The following is a 7,721-nucleotide window of genomic DNA, read 5'->3' as shown; positions in this document are numbered from 1 at the left end:
AACTCCTCTCACGTGTGAGAGGATTTAATTTGATGTAACGTCCTGTGTGGAAAGGGGTCACGCCGCCCCTCCCCTTTGTTGGTCACGAGTGATGTGAAGATTGTGACCGTGGTCACTCCCATCACGCCCTCCCCCCTCTACTTTCTCTATCAAATCCGGTTAACCGAAACGGCTAAAACCAGGCAAAAACTGGTCAAAACCCAAACAAAAAACAATCATAATCTGGTCAAGAAACCGGTTTCAACCCGAACCACAACCGACCATAAATCGGTCCTGACCTTTGTTAACCAAACCAAACCAGTTTCAACCCAAACCGGCTTTGAGTTTTAAATCGGTTTGTGCCCAACTACTCCCGACAGGTGGTTTCGGATCAGAATTGATGTACGAACTTCCTTTCCCATCCCTTCGGGACGTGACAACTTAACACCTCACAGTTCCATACTCAGAAAATGAAGATAATCAGACGGACTACTAATCCATTAGTGTACTAAAAGTATCAAAGTGCTAAATTATCCAGGACCAAAAGTGTATCATTTCCATACATAATAATCTCTTTATCCACACACACACACACACACACACACACCTCCAATGGCACTCATCCTCTGCTTCTTCCTTCATCTCTCATTTTCCGGCAGTGTCTACGGCCAAGTCCGTACGCTTACCTCCGTCGTTCGGAAACCGGCACGGCGGCTTATCGGTGAAGGCGGAGGCGGCGTCAGGCATAGTGCTGGTGGATAAATCGGAAGCGGATAAGGTTAATCGGCTGAAAACGTCTTATTACGAGAAGATTGTGCCGTTGCTTAAGGAAGAGTTTAATTACACTAACCTTCATCAGGTATTTGTTTTATAATTTTTATAGTTTAGGGCTAATGTGTTTAATTTTATGTATTTGAAAGTTTTAGTTTCTATGAATTATGATTATGCTGTTGTTGTTGTTGTATATTATGTGTAATGTATTTGATTTTACTGATGAATTGATTGAATGAATTTGGAGAAATGTTAGTTAAGGTTAGGGGTGTAAACAAGCTGAGTCGGAGCTTGACTCGTTTATTATTTATTATTTAATTTGTATACGCTTTTAATTATTTTTTAATATATTTTTGAGAAAAAACTTAAACAGGCCTAAGCTCAGCTCGAACTCATGTAGTATGTTAAAAGAGCCAAAGCTTGATTCGAGCTCAGTTGTGCTGTGTGAAATTAATACATAGAAGTCCAAAAGACGTAAAACTTAAAAATACACAAGGCTCGACGAGCCTAAATGAGCTTCACACACAAGGCTCTTGCTCGGGCTCAATAAGTCGATAACTAAACATGCTTTGTTGAGGATGGGGCTCGGCTTGTTTCGAGCTTTCTATCGATCCGAGCTCGAGTAACTGAGTTATGGTGATGTATAAGGTGCTATGCAGTCGATATCACCGATATATCAGTGATATATCGGTTATCGGTCCCTTGGCGATATATAAATCAGAATATCGGTTCAGAATATCGGTACCGATAATATCAACGATATTGACCGATATTTGACCTATATTGGACTAATATTTGACCGATATATCACTGATAATCCCGATATCAGTGTTTTAAGTCTTAATCATCAACTTTTAGTGTTCAATGTTAGTGTTTTAAGTCTTAATTTCAACTTTTAGTGTTCAATGTTAGTGTTTTAAGTCTTAATCTATTCTTACTTGCTACGATTGTTAGTGTTTTGCAATTTGCAAATGGTTAATTTGTTAATGGTGGGAGACTATACTGAATTATTAGTGTTAAATTGCTATATATATGATTTTATATGATATTAAAATTACCGATATCCCACCGATATCTCACTGCGATAACTGATATCTCTGATATCGGTCCTTGACCGATATCCGATATTTTTCCGCAGTTAGGACCGATATCCGATATTTTTCCGCATTAACTGCGTAGATAAGGTGTTACAATAAATAGTTTTGTTCAGGAAATAGTGTTATTGTGGAAGGTAAGTATTCAATTTAATTAACCTGATCAAATAAGCCTTAAATATGAATGGTCCTTATGATAATTTAGAAGCAATTCAGATTGTTTATTACTTTAAAGTGAGTAATATGTTATGAAGTTGAGATTGCTATGTTCATCTGAATTTGTGAGTTCTAAATTAGTACATTCTGACTTTTGAGGTCAAATAAAAGATTCTTTAAATTAAGTAATTAACACACGTTCTTGAATTTTGAAGACAAGCATATGACCTCAGTATTTGTAGCAAGATTACTGTTAATATAGTGCATCAGTCAACAGAAGTCTACTAATTAAGTCAAACTCATCTATGTCAACTCCGAGATTGAATGTGTTACAACTATGGGAGTAAACATTTGGTTAAATAGAAGTTTGGATGCTAATGTTCTGTTAGTGAAACTTGAGGGTCCTAATGCGACAATTCGATAGTGCAGTTAGTTAATGATTGTTAGCTATTAGAATTTGGGGATCAGGACTATAAATAGCCGAGACGTTTAGCTGTTGAGTTAGTTCCCACTTCCTAGTTCTGATCCGTTTTGTTTTCGTTTCTTGTAATCATTTCATGCTCTTCTCAGTAATAAGTGAAATCGTTCTTTCTTTGGTGTTTTCATAACAGTTACCTATAAAAAAAATTGGAGATAAGTAGTGTGCGGTTAGCTTGTTTATTACGAAATATCTATCATTCTTTTATAATTTCTCAATTTCACAAGATTTAAGAAAATTGGTGTTTTTGTGTGTGTCAATGGTTGGGTCTTTTGTGATCAAATAATCAATGGTTATTTTGAGTCAATTCCACACATTTACAAAACTCAAATATTGTTGTTTAGTTTTCTTTTCTTGTTTTGATATTGTATGTTATTAAATATGGTAGGTCCCGAAGGTTGAAAAAATTGTGGTGAACTGTGGTATTGGAGATGCTGCACAGAATAGCAAAGGTCTTGATGCAGCAATAAATGACATGGCACTCATCACAGGACAAAGGCCTGTTAAAACAAAAGCAAAGAACGCCATTGCTACTTTTAAAATCAGAGAAAATCAAACGCTTGGAATCGCAGTCACCCTTAGGGGAAATGTAAGTTTTCTCTTTTTAGAGTCGGTTAACTCTAAAACATTATTTTTGAAAATTTAGTTACTAATACTTGTTTCAACCTTTAATTATTTGTTTAAGAAGTTTTCTTTTTGAACATTTGATGAAAGCTGTCACATAAAACTTTCCAAATATTCGTTCTGTTGCACCAAGAGTCTAAGTATGCCTCTTTTAGGGGTCTACGAGCTGAGCCCGAGTTCGGCTCGTTTCAAGCTCTTTTCTAGAGCTTGAGCTCGTGAGTCGTTTTTCCAAGCTCGAGTTCAGATCGCTTATTATTTATTACATATTTAGTTATTTTATATACATTTTCAATTATTTTCATAAACTTTTAGCTTGTAATTTTATATATAACTATATTATTTTGTTATTTTATCATAATTTTCCATATAGTAATAAATATTATTATATTAATATGTATTTAATGCGTTAAATAATAGTTATTAAAATAATAGGCTCCTTTAGGCTTGCGAGCCAGCTCGAGCTAATTTATTAAACAAGCTTATTTAAAGGCTCAAGCTCGTTTAAGCCCGGATGGATTCGGATTTTTAACAGGCTGATTTCGAGTATCTCACGAGCCAGCTTGGCTCATTTACATCCTCTTTTTAGAGGTGACCAAACTGGGTGGGCTGGATAACAGGCCCAAGTCCAAATGGGTAATTCATTAGCCTGGCCCAAAACCATTCTTGTTTATATATTCAAAATATTTATTATTTTGAATATGATGGTGTTATTAAGATAATAGTCAAGCGGTTAAAAATTTTGTATGTATTAAAAGGTGAAGATGATTTCTACACCACCAAAATCACTTACACACCAATATATAAATCAGCTCACATTTAAACAGATAACTTTTAAATTTTAACCTGTATGACTCGTTTTCAGATGTTAACCAAAATTAATCAGATTAAACAAGCGTAAATCAACGATTTTTGATATGTTGACATGCTGTTACAGGTGATGCACGCGTTTCTTGACCGATTCATCAACTTGGGTCTTCCCAGAACCCCGTGATTTTCAAGGAGTGAGCCCAAACAGCTTTGACGGGCACGGTAACTACAGTGTCGGACTAAAGGAACAAAGCGTGTTCCCAGAACTAAGCTATGATGCCCTCGGTAAACCACGAGGAATGGATGTGTGTATAACCACAACAGCTCAAACCGATAAAGAAGCCTTTAAACTTCTAGCCTTAATGGGAATGCCCTTCCGTGAAGGTGCCGGGCCCGTCACGGTGACTATTGTTAGGAAGAAGAAGTTGAAGTCTCACCATTTCAACACAAAACCAAGGCAAAGTCAAGAAGATGATCCATCTTTTGTTATAATTGTTGTAATGTTTGATGCATTATTTGCTTGTGTAGTTGTAATTGTACCATGCTGATATAAACATGGACTTTGTCTTAATTAGTAAGTTTTTATATTTCTAAACCTCATTTTAGCCACAAAAATTGGTTTAGAGACAGGATTTGAATAATGGGTTGGGTTACTTTTAGTGGGTGGAGCATACAAATAACAACCAAGCATTTGCAATGGTGGGTTTTATCTATAATAAGCATGTTTAATATTAGGCGTATAATAAACCACTTAGATAATGGGTTGTTGACGTGGTTATAGGCTTGTTAGGTTTTAGATTTATAATAAAGTACCTTTGTATATTTTGTCTATGCAAAGGGTGTAGACTGGTGACTGAAAAATGGGTGATACGGAGACTAGGACCGGACCGTGTAGGGCGGTATAGGGTTTGGTTGGTTCCGGTTCGGGTTTACTAGAATGCCAAAACTTAGAACCAGTTTGGACATTTTTGTGTGGTATTAGTTTTATAACGATGTTATCGACTTCCATAACATTATCATTATAAAATTTCAACGGGCCTACTATATAGGGTACGGGGTCAACTGACCTTGTAGTTTTTTTTTTTATTGACTAGCAATATTGTGAACATTGAGTATTTGAGTTATGAGTTTTTAAAATTTACATAGAAAAGATCAATCCATTTGAATAACAAAGCGAAAAGCTAAAAAAATGAGTATCGAGTTCGATGAAGTACTTCCGTTAATAATTCTAAATGGTTATTGAACCGTGCATTACTTTTTTACGGTCATTATTACATTAAAAATTCATTGTAGATCTTGGTTAACGGTTGCAATGTCAAGTTATCATTATCTATGTCTATTTGATCTTACTCGATTCAAAAAAGGAAAATTTAGACGTAAGGCTAAAAGACATTTGAGCAACGGAAAGTTCAACACCAATAGAAAAAGTCTTAGTTCCGCAACATATTATAAACCAAATTTTCTTCTTTTCTTTTCTCTTCTCTTCTCATCCTGTTCCTTAACAAACAATGTATAGTATTAAAACTTAGGTGAAGTAATTAACATTTACCAGATAAACCTAGGTATATGGCTATATGCATGAACTTAGTTATGTATATTTCAGTGGCGGCCCAACCTTTTTGGTGGCCTAAAGCGAGTTAAAATATATGGGGCCTTTTTTTCCAATTAAAATATATAATTTTTTTTTGCTTACGATCATAACACGTCGAAATATAATCAAATTAAGTAATAAGATTTTATATGAGACGTTTTAGCTACTCCAATTCAAAATCTGCCACTATAAGACAAATAAAAATAATTATAATTTTAACATAAAGCAACTGAACTTAGTGGATTTAACAAAGGAGAAAAAAAATACATAAATAATTAACTAGGTAGAAATCTTGAATCATGAAAACGAAACCTTAAATCGTGAAAGATGGATGAAAACAATCTAACTTTTGAAACCTTGACTCATGAATGTCGGTTGATTGTGAATTGTGAGGGCCGATGATGTATAACATGAATAAAAAAAATAATATAACATAAGAAAATTTGAATGAAGAATATGTACTCTAATCAAATATTGAACAGGTAGTAGGAAAACATATTATATCACATTAATAAAAACAAGGGAAATTTATTACAAATTGAGGATAAACGGGATGACATGTATGGCACGAACCTGTGCCTCCGTGGTAAAAATGGAGTGAGCATACTACTGCACTGCGCACTGGTTATTTGGTAAAGTTACTAAGTACATATTAATATAAACGTTTAAGGTAAAAAGATTTTTAAAAAATGAGGCCTTAAAATTTTGAGGGCTTAAAGCTTTGGCTTCAGTTTCCTATACCGTTGGGCCGGCCCTGTGTATATTCTACTATTCACTATTCCAACCACCTCACAATCAAAGTCAAACAGTACTAAGTAACAAAACTCACATCAAACAAATGAAACTTGCTCACTGTTAACAAAAGAAGCTTGCAAACTTCAACCAATTGGTGAAACTTACACACTTTAATCAAAGAAATTTGTAAACTTTTGTCAATGATTATGTAAGCAATCAATGAAACTTGCTGACTATGTTTTCATAAAATCACTTCATACATCATTTTGTTCTTAGGCTAAGGGGTGTGGGAGGCTCTAATGGGGGCTCTAGTGGGGGCTCCAGCCAATAATATTATGACGTGTGGCAGAGAGAGAAACTTGATAAGGGGGGTGTTGGAGCCCCCGTTGGAGCCCCTGGCCCTGGTGTGGAGGGGCTCCAGCTAATATATATTTTTTAATTAATTCCACACCCCTCAACGGCTCTTTTTCGAACTCCAAGACACCTTTTATCTCTCTTCTCCCGCGACCAGCCTCACGCCTGCCTGGATTTCCGCGCGAACGGGGCGCGAGCGCGAGCCCCCAGGCAGGCGTGAGTGTGGTCGCGGGAGAGAGAGAAAAGTGAACGTTGGAAGGAAAAGAGCCGTTGGGAACATCTTAAATTAAAAAAAAAATATTTTTACCTAAATAATACCCCATTTCATCTATAAAATACCCCATTTCACCCATATCAATCACCACAACTTCAAAATAAAACCCAAAATCAACCCATCTTCCCAATTTTTTTTAAAAAAATAATGTCGTCGTACTCGTCTGATTCCGACTCCTCCGAAGAGGATGATTTGCTTCTTCATGTAGGGGGAGTTTTGACCGCAACCGTGGTCGATCTCTTGCAAAATCAAGCCCATCAACCTCGACTCCCGAGGGTTAGAGCACCACCTCGTGATCGTGATCGATCGGGTGCTAACGATACTTTGTTTAGGCATTATTTTAGCCCTCAACCGGTATATGAGGAGTCGGATTTTCGAACTCGTTTCCGAATGAGCAGACAATTGTTCATGCGTATAGCAAGTGATTTAGAGGCACGGTATCCCTTTTTTCAACAAAGGGAGGATGCTAGGGGTCTCCCCGGTTTTACCCCTCTTCAAAAATGCACGGCTGCTATCCGTCAATTAGCGTACGGCATCTCGTCGGACGCTTTGGATGAGTATTTACAGATGTCGAAAAGGGTTGCACGTGAATCCCTTCATTTTTTCTGCCAAGGTAAAAAACATTTATTTTACTTTTTATTAAATATTTATTACATTTTGTAATATATATTATACGTAGAAGTCATATCGACTTACGCTCGGAGATATCTGCGTAAACCTACAATGTATGACATCCAACGCATATATGAGGTGCACGCAGAAAAACATGGTTTTCCTGGGATGCTAGGTAGCATCGATTGTACGCATGTTGGATGGGCTATGTGTCCAACGGCCTGGCGAGGTCAGTTCCACCGTGGT

General features: G+C 36.4%; 1 pseudogene across 1 annotated transcript; it reads left to right on the top strand.

The window, feature by feature from the left end:
- Window positions 1-379: 379 nt before the first annotated feature.
- Window positions 380-4,550, top strand: LOC143540945 (large ribosomal subunit protein uL5c-like; annotated as a pseudogene). Its single transcript, XR_013136670.1, has 4 exons — window positions 380-412; window positions 518-838; window positions 2,867-3,067; window positions 4,037-4,550. The product of XR_013136670.1 is annotated as a large ribosomal subunit protein uL5c-like (transcript).
- Window positions 4,551-7,721: the final 3,171 nt, after the last annotated feature.

The sequence above is a fragment of the Bidens hawaiensis genome, unplaced genomic scaffold, assembly GCF_021521415.1.
Source record: "Bidens hawaiensis isolate Kalapana, Puna unplaced genomic scaffold, B.hawaiensis_p1.1 tig00000820_1, whole genome shotgun sequence".
In the NCBI taxonomy this organism is placed as follows: domain Eukaryota; kingdom Viridiplantae; phylum Streptophyta; class Magnoliopsida; order Asterales; family Asteraceae; genus Bidens; species Bidens hawaiensis.
This window is presented reverse-complemented; position numbering and strand designations above follow the sequence as displayed.